Below are 19,648 nucleotides of genomic sequence, written 5' to 3' on the forward strand. Positions count from 1 at the left end.
GGAGAGGAGAGGAGAGGAGAGGAGAGGAGAGGAGAGGAGAGGTTGTCCTCTGGCAGGCTTTGAGGCCTAGAAGAATAAGCTTACACTAGTCTTTTGGCTGCCTGGATTACATCTGCAGCTGTTCATGCGCTCTCTTTCTTATACGTGTGCTTGCTGGCTTTGGTAGTCATATTCAACAAAGAAACGGTAGATTTTTCTTTCTTTAAAATGACCATTTAGAAATGGATATTGCAGCCATGAAAGTTGTTAACTAGGCATGCTGGGAGACATACACAGGACAGGAATATTTTTTGTGTTTCACTACCAATATCTTTTCAACTCAACCTGGAGCAAACAACTCTAAAAGGAAAAGGAGGCTTAATTTTCCATAGTACTTTAGGTCTTGGCTTCCTCAACAAGGAAGTCATGTTAACATCTTCTCTGATGATGACTTATGTGATGCAAATAGGCCTTTGCTGAGAATGGAACTGAAACTACATTTTCATTTCATACAACCCATAAAAACAGATATAGGGCATCATTTGCAAGGTTTTAGTTGGAGGTCTAAAAGGAAAACTGGTTCGTGTGCCAGCATCATTTTTCTGAGCTCCCCAGAGTTATTTGAACTTGCACTTTTTTACCAGCCCTATACACATCCCGGAGCAGTCTGCGGTGTGTCCAACAGGAATGTGTCTCCCTGTTTGCAATTGCCTTAAAAATATCTTGCTGGTATGGCTGTTGGCAGCAGTTTGCTCTACTTTCCTTTGTCCTTTTCTTGTATATTCACATAACCGGAAACATCCTGGGAGGTTTCCCCTTCATTTGTGATTTTCCTAAAATTCTTTCCTTTGGTTTCTACAAGTCATGTCAGATGGATCAACATAGAGTCTCTCCTGCAATACACTCTCTTAAAAGGCACGCACACACACACGCACACGTAAACAGACAGGGAGGCTGTTGAAAATAAATAGATGTGATTTAAATGTCCTATACTGGGAGTGTCTAATAACATAAGGCACAATTCATCATCCGAAATAAATTATATTGGCAAATTAGAGTCATGGGGAGAGCTGACATAAGCAATCTGCCTAACATACAAAGGGTTAATTTTCTAGAAATGCCCCATACATGCTGACTATAACTACCTAACCCTAAAAACATTCATAGACAAGATTTTAAACAACTATTCATAAGAGTAACAACTCTGACACTGGGTGTTGCCTGAGAATTAATGCCTGCCCACAATTAATGGCCCTCAACTGCATTTGAGCCATCAGCTCCTCCCAGCTAGTCATTAGTCCCTACACACAGTTCTCAGACTCCTGTTGTCCATTTGGTATCGGACAAGATGAAAATACATTGTCTTCAAACACTGAAAAAGCTTGCAGCCATGTGAACTTTCAGTAACTCACTGCTTGGTTGAGGTTTGTGCTAGGGAAATTTCTATGTTGAGTTTGCTCCTAAATTATGTCTTTTACATACCTTTTGATTCCCACAATTAATCCCTGCACAGCACCATAAGGAAAGAGGACTTCCATATGCTGCAGTAATGAGAAGCCTCCAAGAAATGTGACTAATAGAGGAAATGTGCAGCTTAAGCTGTGTATTAATAATTTATGTGAATTGCAAACAAGAGTTTGCATATGGTGAGAGTATGATTACAGATGAAGCTGTTCATGCAAATAAAAGGAGCTGCAAAATAGTTGCACAACTCAGGACCCAACTCCCTTCAAGACCAGGTCATAATAATTCTTATGACTTGGAAAATGCAGGGCTTGGTCACACACAATATATATTAAATCTGGGACTGTGACTTTGGCTTTAAAGTGTGATTCTGATCTAAGAGAGACACTTCCATAAAACTGGCATACTCATTTTATGAAATATTCCTACTCCTGTACTCAGAATCATACTTGCTAACTTCAGGAACATAAATACTGAATTGAAAAGCAACAGTTAGTAATGCCAAGAGTTGGCATTGGAGGTGTGAGTGAGATGGAAGGAATCATCCACACAGTTCCTTGCTTTGGGACAGGAATGAGTTAAAAGTTGGGATTTTCTTGTCATGGAAAATATTGTCACTTTGAAAATTGTTCTCCTTCAGAATGAAAACAGCCTGAAACTTCCTGTGGGATGGAAATTCTGTTGAAATATTCTGTAAAAAATGTGTCACAGTACAAACAGAAGACCTCCCAGTCCATAAAATAAAGACTTTCTGCCTTGACTTAGACAGCTGTCTATGAGAATCAGCTCATAGAGTATTGTCAGCATTGTACAACATTACATGTCCTGTGAGACAGCATTGCTACACTACTGCATGAAATGTCAATAACAACATGTTTAAATCCCCTAAAAATAAATCACTTTTCATAACAGATTTAATTTTCAAATGTTTATAGGTTGTCTGGATTTGGTTTCAGGTCAACTTGAAGTCTTGTCAAAATCAAGTTATTTTGGCTTCAGATTAAAAAAAATTCTTTTTTAATCTCCTAAAGGCCAGTGTTTAGAAAAGATAAAGCCATGTCAATCCAGTACAGAGTTGCAGCACTAGTCCCTCACGCAAACCAGTGCACCCATGTTACCAAACAAAGGCCATGTATCTGTTTTGAATTGGCTCCTGTCAGGACGTCCATCATAATGGTGTCTGTAAGTCTGAGAATGTAAAGCTCTTGCTTTGCTGCCAACCCCTAACTACTAATAAGGGTTAGAGAGAAAGTTTCCTTGGAGGCGGTTCATCCCCTAATTGCTTGCACAGATTTTCTAAAGCCCTTCTCAGATGAAGCTGGCATTAAGTCCTGTCAGAGCCAAAGGTTTAGACCACAAGGACAGCAGCAGCTCCTGTACTCCTAGAGTACAGGAGCTGCCAGTGCTCTAGGGCCCCTCCAGTGCTCCAGAGCTGAGAGACACTGGAGACAGACAGCACTGTTTGCAGAGGGCTTCAGTTGGGGCCAGCTGCCAGCACAGGCAAAGCAAAATGTTGTCAAGGGTGGCAGATGTCTAGTGGCAGCAAAAAAGGCTCTGCAGCTTCCTCGGTCTGTTGGAGGTCCTGCTCCTTGGCTTGTCACTGTGGTCTTTGGCAGGGATGAGCAGGAGGGCAGGAGTTGTTGAGCTTGGGGCCTCTTCCAATGTCAGGATGAGTAATGAGGGCTCTACCCTCAGTCTTTGTCATACCTCTGCCTTTTGCCCTCCCCTCCAAGGATAAAGAGTCTGACCTCTCATCCAGAGGGAGGCAAAATGCATTTTTGTCTTCTTTGTTGAGAATCTGTGAGTCCCCTCTGATGCAGTGACCTACAGTTCCTTTTCCTAAAGAACAAGGACCGTGAGGAAGTGAGTTTGTGAACAGAGGAAAATAGGGACCTAGTATTTGTGATATGTGAAATTATTACAGTGAGTGGCATGCAATAATCATACCTGTCTGGAGATGGGGAATACACTGAATATATGAGCAGTGGCTGAGGTCACTTGTTCTGCTCAGCCTGGAGGAGACTGAGGGGAGACCTCACAGAAGTGTACAACTTTCTCATGAGAGGAAGTGTAGGGGAATGCACTATTCTCTTTTCTCTGGTGATCAGTGATAGGACCCAAGGGAATGATCTGAAGTTGTGTCAGGGGAGGTTTAGATTGGATATTAGGAAAAGGTTTTTCACCCAGAGGGTGATTGGGTGCTGGAACAGTCTCCCCAGGGAAGTGGTCACAGCAACAAACCTGACAGAGTTCAAGAAGTGTTTGGACAATGCTCTCGGGCACACGGTGTGACTCTTGGGGATTGTCCTGTGCAGGGCCAGGAGTTGGACTTGATGATCCTTGTGGGTTCCTTCCAGCTCAGAATATTCTATGTTTCTATGATTCTATGAATATGTCCAGGTATATTTGTGCTGGTGTAGACAGCCCAAGAGTCCTTTGATGTAACTGAATATAGCCAAGCTCCTGCCTGAAAGCCCTGACCCATGCTAGCACAGAATATCCCAGCTTGGACATAGTTGCCTGGCTTGCAGACCACAGCTGCCCCACAGCTGGCCAGGTTGGAGTATGAGCAGGACAGGCTCAGGTTTCTCTGAGCCCACCTGCCCTGGGTGTGAGTCTATCAGGTCTCTGAGACAGCTAAACAAAATAGTTGGTGGTGAATACCAGCTGGCAAGCCTCTTGTAGGCATCTTTTGTTTCTCATCTTTTATCATGCCTACAAGTCTGGGTTTTTCCTTTCCGTGTCACCAGACAAGTCCTTAAAGTTGGATCTTCTGGTCACATAAATCCTAGGTAAGACACAATCAAACAAATGAAGGTCTTTACTTTGGGTTTTGCTAGCGTTTTTTAAACCCAGTATTTCAAAGCTTTTCACAAACATTATGAAGATCTACAAAGGCGTTATTGTCTCTGTTTCACAAATGATGAAACTGAATGATGCACATGTTTAAAGACTGGTCCAAGACAGCAGAGTGGGCATGAGTGTGAGAATACAGATGTAATTGCCCCAGGATTTGGTCCTAACCAGGGGATCATAGGGAGATGCTGTAACCCCTTTAGGCTGTGGTATCAATTTATTTATATTTGCATATCAGAAATGCTACTATCATAATACAAATGTAGTAGTAACTGTAATATTGCAGTTAATTAATAAAAAAGGCAGCATTCTAGAAATGTGAATGGCAGTCTTTGTACACATTTTGGGTGACAGTGGTTGAGAATTGGCAGTCAGGCCAAGAAAGTTTTGAAAGCTGAATGCCTGAACTGGTAGTAAGAGTACATAAGATAAACAAGAAGAAATCCTTTTACAGTGAGGGAATGTAATGATTCCCATAAGATCTTTTTTTAATACTCTTGCTGTGAGCACAGTTAAATGAAGTAACTGGCAGCAACATTCAGCATAAAGTCATTCACTGTTTATTAACAGCAATTCTAATTAATCTAAAGTCAGATCAATCTAAACAAAAAAATTTATTCGCAATCAGTCTTCAAAGTCTTCTGGAGCATCTGGTGGACTCTCCTTTCTGCAATATTCATATCTGATTACGAGGCCAGAATTAGTTGTGAGCTCCCCAGCATGAACTGTGTTTTCTGTAATGACACATCAATATGTATAGAAGCTTACAAGGTGACATGAAAAGATTGCAAAGTAGTATGAAATATTTCCTTCCTGAACTTTGATATGTGATCAATAAATCAAGGCAAATGTGAAACAGGTGCAAGAGGGTTGAGATGGTCTCTTCAACGTGATTCTCTGTATAAGAAGGAGAATGTAGGCTCAAGCAACATTGGTGAGGTGGTGTTGGAGGGCTGGAATTGCTGGGATTGTGTGAGCCTGGAGGCATATGATGTGTTGCCCATATGGAACAAGTCAGAAGTAACTAGAAGCACTAGTGCTGGAAGAGGTTTTATTCAGGTTCAACTGGCCTATGCATGGCTGTGCAACAAAGGAAGCTGTGGCTGGAGTATTTCAGCTTAAGAACTGATTCCCAATGGAAAAAGGAAACTCTTAACTAGGTATTGTAGAAATGGCAGGGAGGAAAAAACTTGGACCTGAAACTGGCCAGCACTGATCCAGGATCAGGTATCCGTACACGTTCCTGACAGGTCATCTTTAATTTGTCATTATAAACCTAGTGTGAAGAATATTTTACATTTTTTCCAGGATCTTACTGCAGTCTTTCACATCTTCAATTGAAACCTGTGCTTAACAGCTTCAACCCCCCAAAAGTGTGAAAATGCAGCAGAATTGCTTTGGGGGTCCAAAGTAGTAACTGACCCAACCTGGTCCCACCAGCTCTACTCTCTCCTGGACCATGCTGCACTGTTCCCTATGGTGTTGTAGGGATGTGACCCAGGACAGGCAGAGGAAGAGGCTGGACCTGACCTGCTGCCTTTTCCCCAGAGGCGAAAGGGAGTGGATATCTGACAACAGTGCACATCTCAAACAGCTGCACACTTACGGTGCCTGTGAACACTGGGCAGTGAGTTGCAGAGCTGCAGGGGTTTTTACAGGAGGTGGGAAGGGCAGGGTGGGAAGGTGCCTCTCCGTGAATGTGCCCTGGCATGGTGCAGCAGGCACATAGCACTAACCAACCCTGCACAGGAGGGCAAAACTGGGATCTACTCTTCCTACTGTGCAGGATACCAGTGCCTCAGATGAAAGCAAGGTCAATCACCCAAATTAAATTTTCCAAAATATTTGAAAGTTCCGAAAAGCTTATTGGATTATGATGAAGTCCATTAGCTCTGAAATTATCTCAGTTTTCCTCTACAAAAGATCCCACAGTGTGCAAATCTGGAAGGCAGGAGATTGAGATGGATCACTCTGAGGATCTCTTTTGTTTTTATTCTGTCATTTTAATGTCCCTTGAAGCATTTTGTCAGAAGTGAATGGTAGCTGTGATTGTGATAGTTCTGTGTCTACCTCTTTCCTCTTTAAATAACTGCTTAGAAAGAGACTTTTAGAGAAGTTACTGCTTTTAGTTGCATGGGGTTTTTTGTTATTTATCATTGAAAAATCTCCTGCCCTACTTAAATGAAATATTTTCTTAAGTAGAAACTTATTTTGCCATAATACTATGTTCTTCCTGACTGTGACCTATCTATACTCATGATGCATAAGCCCACATTTCTTTTTATTATAAGTAAGTATTTTGCCAGTTTTCTGCTCTTTCATTTTCTATGGAATCAATAATAAATATTTTCTGTCACTGCATCACTAAAGAGGATACTTCAGCTAGACAATAACTACATGGAATCTTGCCTTTGGGAGCTCCTTCTTACCTAGAACTGAGAGGAGTGCGGAAATTAAGGACGTGCTTTATGCCACTAATGGTTCCTATTTATCCTTGTGTATACGTGCTTGTTTTAAAGAACTTGTGTAGGAAGCTTACTGCACTCAAAACCAACAAAGATGGGCCAGAGTGTATTTTTTCAAGGCTATTTTAAACATGTGGTTAGGTTCTGAGAGACAGGGTTTCACCAGCCACACCCTTCTCCATTTCCCAGCTTCCTCAAACAGCTCCTCAGTGCTAGAGCAGATTCACTCCACGTGGATTAATTGTGCAATCTTACATCATCCCTCACTCTTTGCCTCCCCATTTCCCTTACCCGCCATGAAAAGAGTTGCTCCAATATACTCAAGACATAACCAGAGCATTTTTTTAACGAAAGGTCCTAAAGAAGGCATTACTATAATCCATTTACATGTTTTCAACCTATCAAATGACCTACAGTTTCATCGCTAGCATATCTGAATTCCACACTGGACAAATTTTCAACAATATTTTTATCACTGGCAAAGATTGTTGAAGCATACAAAGTTTTGTGGGATTATTTCCTCATATGATACTTCATTTCTTATGTAAATACTCTTCGATGATCTCTACTTTGATCTATTTTTTCACATATTTTATCCACAATGTGTTGAAAGAAATAGTAAAAACGTTATTCTCATAGAATGCTATCTGGATAAACACAGTATTTTTGCAACGTTCTCTAAGGAATTAGAGCAGAAAATGAAAAAGTTTATCAGTGAGGTATTAGCCATTTTACATAGTTTGTTTTGCCATTGTACCTGTTCATTAATACATGTGTTTTAATACACATTCCTGTGGCACAAGGAAATAACTCTCTTTCATAGGTTAGGAGTTGAGAAACAGCAATTAAGAGGTTTATACAAAGTCACACAGGAAACATGTGGCTCTCCCTACATCTCTTGAATGCCAGTCTGGTGGTGCAACTACAGCAGCAGACCCCGAAAAAAGTCAGTAGTCAGTATGAGTTGTGCTAAAGCCTTACATTCAAGATTTTATAAGTTCAAGATGATTACTAACTTTTAATATATTATTAATGATGCAATGCATAGCCCTTTATCTAGTAGTTATGGATTCTAATTTACTTACATTCTGCCAGCTATGTTACCACAACTTGCTGCTGCTCAGAACAGAGGATTTTAGAGCAAGGTCTACAGACATTGACAGATCATTATGGCAAGAAGTGAATGATTTATACTTGTTCTACTCATGTGATTAAGATTATTTCCCTCCTACCATTGTAAAATGCAATAGTGTAGAAAATTGCTTAACTCTAACTTAACTAGTCACCAGCTATGGTTAATGTGTGTTTTGTGACCGCCCACTGATGCACAGACTCCAGATTATTTCTACCCACAATACCTCATGTTTCTGTAACACCCTTGAATATGTCTCATACTCTGATAGAACATAGACAGTGATTGCTATTAAAAGATAATTTTCCGTGGATTTAGACAGATTGTATTGCTAAATTCAGTCAAGAAAATGTAGTTACTCATACAGCTTTTTTAGATTTAGCATGTATCTTTGATATTATATGGAAGTGCTTGTATGATAAGGATATGGGCTACTTTGCAATTTATGTGGGTCCCTTGATATGTCTTTTCTGTGGCAGGTGGATGACCACAATGTACAAGCATATTCAGTTTGCCAAGTGGCAGTCCCTCCTAAGGCCCCTTCAAAACTTCTTAATCAGGTTTTAGTTTCAGTTTTCCCTTTACCTTTTTATTTATATGCCTCATCCCAAGATCCATCAGGTTGTAGGATATCTTGTCATCCACTTCATCTGTTGTGTTTCAGCTGCTCTGTCACAGCCTCAGGAGGGGATGCCTGATGGGGATGTCATGGACCTGAGCCTATTTTCATCCTTTGATCTGTCATGTCTCTGGGCAGAGTGCTGCTGCACAGCATCCACCAGCTCTTGGTGGGTTTCAGGGACCCCTGCAAGGAGCCTCTATTGTCTCCTTCCATTTTCAAATAGTGTTTTTTTCATTTTTACCTATGATCATGAAGTCTCTCCCTGTCTTTCATCTGTTGGCACCCATTATTTTTCGTTTTCTCCCTAGTTTTTCTTTTGCTCACATATTTTGGTGGGAGGTTGTGGGCAGAGGGTGTTCAGATTTGTTAGGGACTGGCAAAGACCCATTACTTTTGAAGGAAAATCCACTAGGATCAAATTCAGGCACTTTGGGAAGAGTATAGGAACAGGACAGACAACCAGTGGTGTTTCCCAGATTACTTTCATGCACACCCAATGATCTTTAGCTTCCTGAAGTAGGTGAAGTTCTTTTCATCCTTGGAATAAGATGAATTTTCTTAATACTGCTTTCAGGTAAAAGTAATTCTGAAGGTATTTAGGGGGATGTAGATTTAGGTATGGGTATTACTGTAAGCCTGATTCTGGGAAAAAAACCATCAGAAGATCTTCTGAACGAAACCTTCCTAATAGAAAACAAATACAACTTTTTCTTCAGAAGTTCTGTCTGTGTTAATAAATGCTCACCTGGTATTCTCTACGATAAGATCACGGTCCATGTAAATTAGGTTTAGGGTGCTTGCAGAAGCATCCTCTACTAGCTTTCATGCCCAATGTGAATATTCATACTTATTTTTAAAATCCATTAGTCACCCCAAATAATTTCATGTTGAGTTAAAAATGCTGAGGAACTCAACAGTAAGGCATCCAATCTGAGTGATGTTAAGTGGGCTATTTCTTCCTCTTTTTTCACTGGTTACCTACTTGCACAATTCTTACCATGGGCACTTGAATACATAGGAATAGGGGACTAGTGAAAAAAGGAAAAGTGACTAGAAGCTTGAGAAGCTTAAAAAGTGAGGCTGTCAGCAAAGAGACATTGCAAGAGACATAATCAGGAGGTACATGGAACAAATACAAAATAAGCAATAATGGTCAGTGCTTAAAGCGTTGGCCACATGACTGTCCATTGGGCATCCAGCATAGTTAAGCAAGATTGGGATCAACTTTTTCATGCTGTTGTTGCTCAGACACAGTGCTGGAGGAGTCCTTGTTCCTTCCAAGCTCTGCTAGAGAGCTGACTAATTGTGTTTGCTATGCAGGCACAAGGGAAATGAAACTAGAACTTGCAAACTATTGGATTTGCATTGGAAACTTTTGTAATAATAATAATTTTAATAAATTGAACAGTATTTCTCAGCTGTAACCTGTATTCTTAGGAGGTTCTAGAAAAACATGTTGGTAAGAAATGATTCAACACTGGATTCCTAATCTGCAAGAGTGTTCCCATCAGTTGTTGATAATTAGTATCAGAAAGATGTTATCAGCTAGTACAAATCCCATCTTCTGGGAGGTTTGACTAACCTTAGTAAATAATGCAAGGTAAAATTGTAGTGATTTCATGACAAGAGGGGAGAGGCTATGATTAGAGTTAGTCAGTCTGAAGTGAAATCCTACTACAGCTGAAACAATTTTCAGATGAGGTAGGTAGACAAACAAAGACTGATTAATCTCCTTATTTGAAACATGGGTCTCTTGTCTCTGATCAGTCCACCTCTGCTAGTCTTGTACAGCAATAATCAGCTATTCTTTTGTTATTTTCATGGGCTTGGATTTGTTTTGAGCATTTCCATAATTTATTTTGCTTGTAGATCACTTCTTGTCTTCAAGATTTCTGACTCTGGAGTAAAATACTTCACGTGGATTCTGTTAATGGTCTCCAGGTATTTACAGAAAGGTATATACAGATGCTGAAAATAGAGTAAATTTCTGTTCACTTCACTGGGTGGGTGTTCAGAGCTTCTTCTCTAATGCAGGTGACTGTGTTAATGGCAGGGGACTGAAAGCTGGCCATTGTCCATCCAAAAATTCTGCTGATAATCACCTAAGGCATAAATTAAAAGACTAGATCCATTGCTGACCAGTGATGAAATTGGGTTTTCAGGTGTTTGTCAGGTATGGAAACTTGGTGAATTTAGCTTTTTCTTAATTTTCTTCTTTAAAAATGAATATATGCCAGATAGCAGAAATGGAACTGATGTTGTTCTATGGCTTCTTGTGATGGGCAGTCATGCCTGATTGCAAATGTAGATTTCTAAGAACAGGAGGCATGGCTGTGTCTTGGAGAGCTGGGATGGAGCAGATTATTCAACTGGCATAATGAGGAAAGAAGGAACACTGAGATGTAGGAGATAGGGCAGTGGAAATCTAAAGATTTATGTCCTTAACAGGGCTACCTGGAAGATTCCAATACCTTTCTGGAAATAATTCTCTTAAAAAAATGGTGTGGGGAAGGGTTGTGTGTGTTTGTGGGATTTCTTTGTGTGTGTGTGTGGGGTCAGTCTTATGGTTGTTTTGATTTTTTCAGGATGAGAAAATGCATTTTATAACATTCCAGCTTTTGTTTGTTTGTTTGTTTGTTTGAACAATAGATTTCTGGGTTGTCCCTTTATTCTTTAGCACTTGACAATTGTTTAAAGCCATGGAATACTAGCATCCCTTTACTTTTTTCAAAGTTAAAAAGAGAAATGAGAAAATCTACACCTATATTCTATATTCTTGGGGACCTGTGGTGGTCTAGTGGTTAGGATGCGGCGCTCTCACCGCTGCGGCCTGGGTTCGATTCCCGGTCAGGGATACTCCCCCGGGCAGATGGAGCTCGTTAGCCCTGTGAGGCCATCCATCTATGAGAAGGTCACTCTAAACAAACCTACGTCCTGAGGACCTCACTGCCATTGTCCAAGCTTGCTTGGCCCCGGCAGATGAACCTTAGGATTAAAGGGTGGGCTCAGTTCAGCGCATGCTGTGTCTCACCTAAAAAATCCATTGCGCAGGCTGGAAAGGTAAAAGACCTTTCCCAAAATCTTCGTTCGCGAAGACTGGCCATACACCTATATTCTAAATGGAAAAAGTGGGAGAATGGCAAAGACATAATTGGAAGTTAATTTTTGTTATCTTTTTGCTAAGTTTTTTAAATTTACAGATGGAAAAATCTAAAGACTCCTGACTAAGAAGAGAGATACCAAAGTCTAGTCCCTGACTACAGTCCTTTGGATATTGGAATAATTAGAATTTTTCATTACCTCTACTGGGCTGAAGTAAACTAGCTGAGGCTTAAACCAGCACAAAGGGGCAGAATCATAGAATCACTGAATCTGACTGATAAGCTGACCTGGCATCAATTTGTCCTTTTGTTTAATAAAATGATAAATAGGCATTGGAAACATGCATCAAATTCAGGACTTGCTGATTCCTATTTTCCACTGGGAGAGTCCCTAATTTGGAGGCTTTTCTCATGGAGCTGTTTCTCCAGAATCATCCTGCATCTAAGGGAGGAGGAGTGAGAAGAGTTAAAATGGACAACTGAAGCAAAGACACATAGCAATGAGTTTGATACTATAGACTAAGTATTTTTTGTCCAACACAAGAATACATTTAAAATGGTGAGAACTCTATGAAAATTGAATGGAAAATTGAAGAAAAACTTGTGGGGCTAATCAGACTTATAGTGAGAAGGAAATTCCTCAGTTTACTAAAACCTCAGGAAACTTGGGCAAATTTACTTGTTCCTTGCCTCTACAAGACGAAATAAAGCTCCAGCATGTTGTCAAGTCTTTAAAATCTGTCTTTTCCACTGAAAATGGAAATTAGCCCTAAGTACAACCCTAGTGATTAGTCAAGGATGTCTTCTCAGATTGGCTGGGTCAAACAGGTTCTCTATGTCATCACAGGTGTAGGACACAAAAAAAGTTTGCTCTTGAGGTACTGCAAGCAAGACTGAATAACAGTAGTAAGTGAACATAGGACATGATAAATGAAACTAAGCTGTATTTACATTTTCCGTTCTAAAAAATGGAAGGGGGGGGAAAAAGGATGGTGGTGAGGGAAAGCAATTCAGTATTTATAGAATTCATCCATGTGAACAAAATATGTAGCTAATGTAGCTAGTATTTCAGCTGATGCTACAATAATTGATGACTTTAGGTGGGGGTACATTATTATATACCTCATTCCCAAATTACCTAGCTTATTCAAACAAATCTTTCTAAAATGTGTCAATTAGATTAGCTCAGTGCATCAATCAGCAGCATTCAAAATTGTGCTGACTTCAGTTTTTGTGGTGTCTTCTTTGCAGCATTGTTGCCCTTATAAAAATTGTTTCTGTGGTCCTTTCAAATTTCCAAAGTCGGCTGCATCCAAAATCTTCTAGCACTGGACATTTTGGGTAGTGAGGGATAACTATTTCCAAAACCACATTTAATTTATTTATTACCTCATCCCAGAACTTATTTTACCCTAGGGCACAACCAAAACATATGTAACTAATTATCCTGAAAATGTCCACAGCTCCAGTAAGTATGATTTTTATTTTTTTTTAATCCCACAATTTTTCATTCCTTCTGGTGTCCGTTAAGTCCTACAGAGACATTTCTGCTGGATAAATTCAGCTTTGAGTTCATGGGTAAATTCCTTTATGGTTCAGAATATTCTGTTTCATCTTTTGCTGTTCAAGTAACAATCTAAATATTGACCCACAAACTCTTAAGTCTCTTTCAAACATTTCAGAGATATCAAAAAAGAAGGTCACAAAATGAAGGCACCAAGGCCCAGATTTATTCAGTTTAAATTACTCCAACATCCCCATGCCTGGTGATTCCTCTTGGCTACACAGCTGAAGATGTAGGGCCAGCCAGGAGGAAACATTAGGCAAGAGGAATAAATAGGAATTTAGCCAATACAAATCAGATCTTATGTATCTGACTTTGATGAAAAAAACAAATCTCTGAATTCTTCAGGATAGAAAGCTCTCTTATGAGCCTGAAATTTGTTTAAATGCAGATATTTTCACTGTCTTCCTTCCAAAAGAGTAAAAGAATAAATAAAAAATAATTATTGAACTGCGATGGAGTTATAGAAGGAATAAATTCAGGCCATTCTAATTAGGACTGTGATAAGAAGTGTTTAAAAAATAAAGAACAAACCCAAAAAACCCAAATCCAAAATAAACCCCAACAGCAAAAATCCATAGTAGAGTTTGGAGAAACTTTCAGGCAGATGGCTGAAATCTCTCTCAGATATACATATTTTCTGTTCTTCATTGCCACAGAACAGACTCTTCCAGCGTGCTCATGGGAGTTAGGAGAGTTGCACGTTAAAAGTATGCTGGCCCCACTTCAATGCAGTGTAAAGAACCAAACCTGTTCAGTCTAAATATTAGAAGCAGCTTAATTCTCACAGAGAGGAGTTCCACCTATGCTAATGTATCTTATGAGGAAGCCTGGTAAATTAGCCTGAAGCAGCCATCACCAAACTGTCTAAAAGTCAGGTGTGCATAATGTAGAGAAGGTACTAAGTACTTTCAGGTCTCATTTTCTTGGCTGAAGATGCGGGAGCTCAACGCATTTGATATTCAGGCTCTTGACTAAAGGTAAAATTCCAGCTTCACAAAGGCAACAGCAAAGCTCCCCTGAGTTCAGTGAGACAAGATTAGCCTCATATGGCTAATAAAGGACAGGTACTTCTTCAACACAAGAGAATTTCACTGTAGTACTCGGCGTACCTGACAACAGAAAGTGACTCTACAGCTGAAACATACATAGTTCTGGTAGCATTGCCATGTGGGAGTGAGTTCTCATTGGAACCATTTGTTTTTAATCCTGCAAGCAAGGGGATTTAATTTCTGCTGCTTTACATTTATAAACTCTCCTCGTGATTTTTTCTATAACTATTAAAAGGAGTAACATAGATGCCTGCTTTTTTTAATTAATCAAATGGCAACAGTATGCCTGGTTCCATAAGAGACTCACAAGTCAGTGTGCTCCCAAAAATATTAATCTCCCAGAAAAACATAGCAAAAGCTGGTTTAATGGAAAACATAGGAAAAAAAGAGCTGCTCCACATTTCTTAATTAATTTTGATGCTAAATTTTCATTTATCATGTTTGCTGGAAGTTTGGGCAAGTTGTCTTTGGGAATGCAAACTACATTTGAGGGATTTTATACAGAAACATATCCTCATGGTCTTACTCTGTCTGTGCATGTGTCATTTGTTTTTCTTGTTGCCCATTGAAGCTAATGAGCCTATCCACAAGAGTAAATATAAGATGATAAAAATTTCCCCTTCAGACCCTAACTCACATGTCAAGATGTGTGACCAAATGTCGGACATTCCACTCAGAAGTCTAGATGAGCTCATCTCAGATAACTCACTATGTTTCCATCTGGTTCAAATTTGAAGAAAACTATTTAGTTGGAAGAAGAAAAATACATTTTGTATCATTTTAATGCTGAACAGATTTAGTGACATACTTGCTTATTTAATCTACAGCTTCGGAGAGTCTAATGAACTGAGTAAGATACATATCTTGGCTCCAGTTCTGTTCTAAGATACACCAGAGAAGCCCCAATTGACTTAAATGGAATAGCATCTTTGTTAATGAGTGCAAAATGAATTCCTATGAAAAAAAGTCTACAAGTATGATATGAATATAAGTATTTTGAACTATTGCAAATTACTTAACAGTTCATCTGCATTTATGTCTTGTGTGTGTTTTTTAGGGGAACAATACTGTTTAGTCAATAAAATAGCCTGTTTTTTTTTAACTGAGGAATTTAAGCATGTAACTCCCACTCCCAATAGCTGACAAAACAATTGGTATAGGAATCTTCCAAATTTGATGGGAGAGTGAAATCCAGTGTTATGCTGCACATCACACGCTGCACTGTGTGTGCCAGACAGGTTACCTTTGATATAACACAGCCTGGGCCTGGAGGGTGCCAAGCACCTATTAAAGAGTTCATGGCCATCTGCTACAATTCAGGAAAATGGTTGTTTTCAGGGTGGTCCAAATTTGCTTCCTTTCTGTTGTACTGAAAACACAGAGGGACAATTGACATAAAAAACAGGTCTCCCCGTAACCCAATTTTTATAGAGAAATTCATGGCTTTCTGGTGACCTTATCTGGAGAAACTACCAGGTAGCAGCATATTCTGTAGTCCTGCTTAAACTGGCATCACTGTTGCAACAAAAAATATTGTTCTGTCCATCTCCAGCTGCTCACTCATTCCCGGTTCTGCTGCATCCTTTTATCCTGTCACACATGCTTGGGAAGCCTCACGTGAGCAAGATGAAGAGAGAAAAACAGCTAAAGCTATCCTGTTCTTTGTGTGGGAACAGACTATATAGAAAGGAGAAGAAAATGGGAAAGGGAAGTACAAACTCCATGTAGAGTGAGATCCATGTTTTTAGTGACAGTTCCATTTTATGCTGATTAAAACACGTCACAGCACACTTGAGGGTACGTTTTCAGCTCTCAGAGGTGAATGGGCCCTATTGCTAGTTTATCTACAATATCAACTCATTTTACTGTCTCTGACCCAAACTTCACCTGTAGCTCACTGTTTGCAATATTTTTTCTATTTTCCATGCTAAGTTATGCATATGAAACCCTGCAAGTAATACTGCAGAAAAATACAAGGATGCAGTAAAAAAGTGAGTCTAATTTTTGTTTATGAGTTGGGTTTGTTGTACAGTTCCGTTTTCTTAAATGTTGTGCCAACAATTTATTTTTCTACATTTGTGTTGTCATCAAATTTGTAGCATAAAAGACTTGATTTTTAAGTGTCAAGACTGAAGTGCTACTTTCAGTGCACTTGATGAGAGAAAAATTTAGAGGGCTGCTTCTTTTCACAAATGATTATACGGTAATGAATTATACAGAAAAAGTTTTTTGGGCACTCAACTATAAAACATTAGGAGTCTTTTGACAGTTCTTTTTTTGTCAGAAAATGTCATTTTGTTGCAGCAGTCAAACACTGAAATGTCAGTTCACCAAAATTTGGCAAAATAGCTTCTCCAGATGATATATGGAGGGAAGGAGAGACAAGCTAAGAGAAAGGCCTTGGCTTTCTCCCAGGTATGGAAAACCAAGTTTCCAACTCCAGTCTGGTTAGTGAAAGCTCTCCAGAGGCCTCTCGTCCTTTCCTGGGGAGTGCAGCCACTGAGAACCTTCTCTGAGGGCTTTGTCACGCAGTTGTGCTTTGTTTTCAGTGGAAATGTCGCAGATTGCATTTGCATGCATACAGAAACAAATTTTGAAACTAGATGCAGTTTAATGAAACAGAATTCCAATTTTCCAGTCAGCCTTCCTTGCTAAGCTTTGTCATCAGCTGAACTCAATGAAAAAGGAAGTAAAAAGTTTGCTAAAAAGAAACAGACTCAAGGGAACATATTTGAAACAGGTATAAATGCCACATTTCCATTGCCATAAAATGATTAAGTAGAAGAACTTAGTGGCTTAGAAGTTCTGCCCCTTTCATCATGGACAATCTGAAGGTGGGAAATTTTCTTATGAAGATGCCAGAGCATTTAACTGCGTTTTTAAATATCACATTAGGGCAGAGCGTGCATTCTGCCATACACACTGATTGCAGCAATAACAGGCAGTTAGTAAAGAAGGCAGAAGCAGAGGAGGCCCATTTGCTCTGAGTTGTCTTCAATGAAGCAATTGGGCATAGAGATTCACAGGTGTTAACAAGATCTTCTCTTTTATGACATGCTGACAAACAGTCATTTCTCTATTCTCTGTTATTACTTGGACATTTTTGGAGACCTGGGTGAAAAAGGAAAGGGAGTTAACGCTCTTTCTTTTTTCCTTTCCATTTAGCTGCAGTAAGTTCTTGTGAAGATACCTTTACTCCCTTGTCCTGAATCTTTTATGGTGTTAACTGTCCCTTTGGTAGAACAAAAAAGAGGTAATTTTGTTACTCTTGAAACTGACTCCTGGTTTTGAGAGGACAACACAAGACAAAAAATACTTAAGAAGAGAGGAGAAATAGGACAGCAAAACAACAACAGAGTACTTTTTTTATTCTATGTCCTCCAAGCTTTGCTGGTAGACAAAGAAAAAAGTAGCGGAAAGCCTGATCAGCCAGTGTGAGACCTGGCAAATCTGCACTAGTGCTGAGCTGTCAAAGGCAACACTCTTCATTACCTGGCTGGTTGTAGGGTTGCAACATTGTTGCAAAAGAAACAGTTTTAGGACAGACTAATTAAACAGATGGCAAGAATAGAGAAAGATTCACTGAACTGAAGAAGGAAAAGGAGATAGCAGTGAGAGGCTGGGAACAGTAACCTGAGCCTGACGTGCTGATATCATTCAGAATTGAGCAGAAACTAGTAGCTCTTTTAGATCCTTCCCACTGACTCTTTCTGCCCACATCATCTCTTAGCAATAAGAGAATAATGCCATAAAAATCCTTAAGTCCCAGCATATGGTGGGCATTTTGTGGCACAAAGGTAAATTGCACTCCTTTCAGCCTTCTTAGCATCAAATTATGGACACAAAAGTGCAATAAACAAAATAGGATTATTGTTTTGTTGTTTGTCAAGTAAGCCAAATTTCCTGCTTGTCAGTTTTGAACCACTCCTCTCATGTTTTTAAATGTAATCTCACCCAGCACTTCATTCAGCAAGCATTGTTCTCTGAACTTGTTAAGTCCTTTTGTCTATAATCTTTCCTGACTCTTAAAGTCTTGTATATAACAGGCAAGGGAGACTTTTGTTATTTGGACATTGATGTGCCCATGAAATATATCTTGTCAGTTTCGGATTCGTGGTTTTGCTCCAATGACTTAGTCAGTTAGTTTCCCTTAAAAAAATAAACCATTATTTTACAAGGAGTTCTTCATTGTTTTTTAAAACATCTAATGTTGTCTATTATCAGAAAGGGCCACTGAACGCTGATATGCCAGCATTCCTATGGCTTCTAGGATAGTGGGCTGCCAGTTTCTAAAGGTGTATTCCTGTCTCAAACATGCCTTGCAAAATATCTTGAGACCATCTGATGGAACTCACTGTGGAAGTGTCACTGTGCTTTGTGCCTGTCTCAAAGATTTATGATAAGTAGAAATAAGTTCAGGATACATTCAGACAGTAGTGTCAACAGAATCAGTTATAAGATGCTACCTATGCCCTTGGCAGTGTATTCAGTACTCACAAACACAAATGTGCAGTACAACAAGGTACAACTGGGAACTACCTGGTTCCTAGATGCAACCTGTGCAGTTGTGTCCTGAGTCTCCACGTTAGCCTTGCTATCTGCAGAAAGTCTAGCATGGCCATACCAAGTCTTGCAGCAACCAGTTCTTCCTCCTATCACATAAAAAGGGAGTAAGAATTGAGAACATTATGCAAAGAACACTGCAGGGAACACTAAGCAAAAATTGTTCTACAGTTGGAAAAATGTCGTCAGCAGATTTCCTCTTTTTGGTTCTGTAAATTGCAGCAGTAGGAGAAGAAGCGGAGGGAGAAGGAGGGAAGCAGGCTTATGGCCAAAATTTTATTGGCCATTTAAACAGTAGTCCAAACATAAACTGGGAAGTCTTCTGTAAAGAAATTTTTTTTCAAAGTTCCTCAAAGTTTAGTGCTGGTTTTATTACACTGTTTGCCTCAGTTACACAAATCTGAAATGAAAATAGTTAGCCTCTAGTGCATATTACTCCTTCATGGCACAAAGGACTAGCCTGTTGCAAAAACCATTTCATTCTAAAAGGCAGAAACTAGTATTTTTTGCAAGCCTTGGGTGTTTTAGTTCCTCTGGTATTCCATGTAGCTGACAGAGAAACTACCACAAAAAAGGCCCAAAGGCAAACAAAATATGGAGACGGAAGGAAAAGCTGGCAGTCCTTTCATGTTTAGTTTTACATGCTAGAACTTCAAGCATTCACTATCCCATGACTGAGTCATGCCTGAGTTCTCCAAGATATATTGGTGTCCCTTCCAGCTCCACTTCTCTGCATCATTCTCCAGTTCAGTTACACATTTTAAATCACATTTCAAAAACCTTCTTTCTTCCTCTACTGAGCCCTGCCTTGTTTACCACTAAAAACCCAATCAGTATGGCTGCAATGCCA

The 19,648-nt window shown here is 39.6% G+C and overlaps 1 protein-coding gene across 3 annotated transcripts in view; it reads left to right on the plus strand.

Annotated features, from left to right (window-relative positions):
- RBPJ (recombination signal binding protein for immunoglobulin kappa J region) overlaps nucleotides 1-19,648 on the plus strand; it is a 160,471-nt gene that overhangs the window by 39,930 nt on the left and 100,893 nt on the right. The window lies entirely within an intron of this gene.

Source organism: Neopelma chrysocephalum, unplaced genomic scaffold (genome assembly GCF_003984885.1).
Source record: "Neopelma chrysocephalum unplaced genomic scaffold, ASM398488v2 Primary Assembly neopelma1_71, whole genome shotgun sequence".
NCBI classification, from domain to species: domain Eukaryota; kingdom Metazoa; phylum Chordata; class Aves; order Passeriformes; family Pipridae; genus Neopelma; species Neopelma chrysocephalum.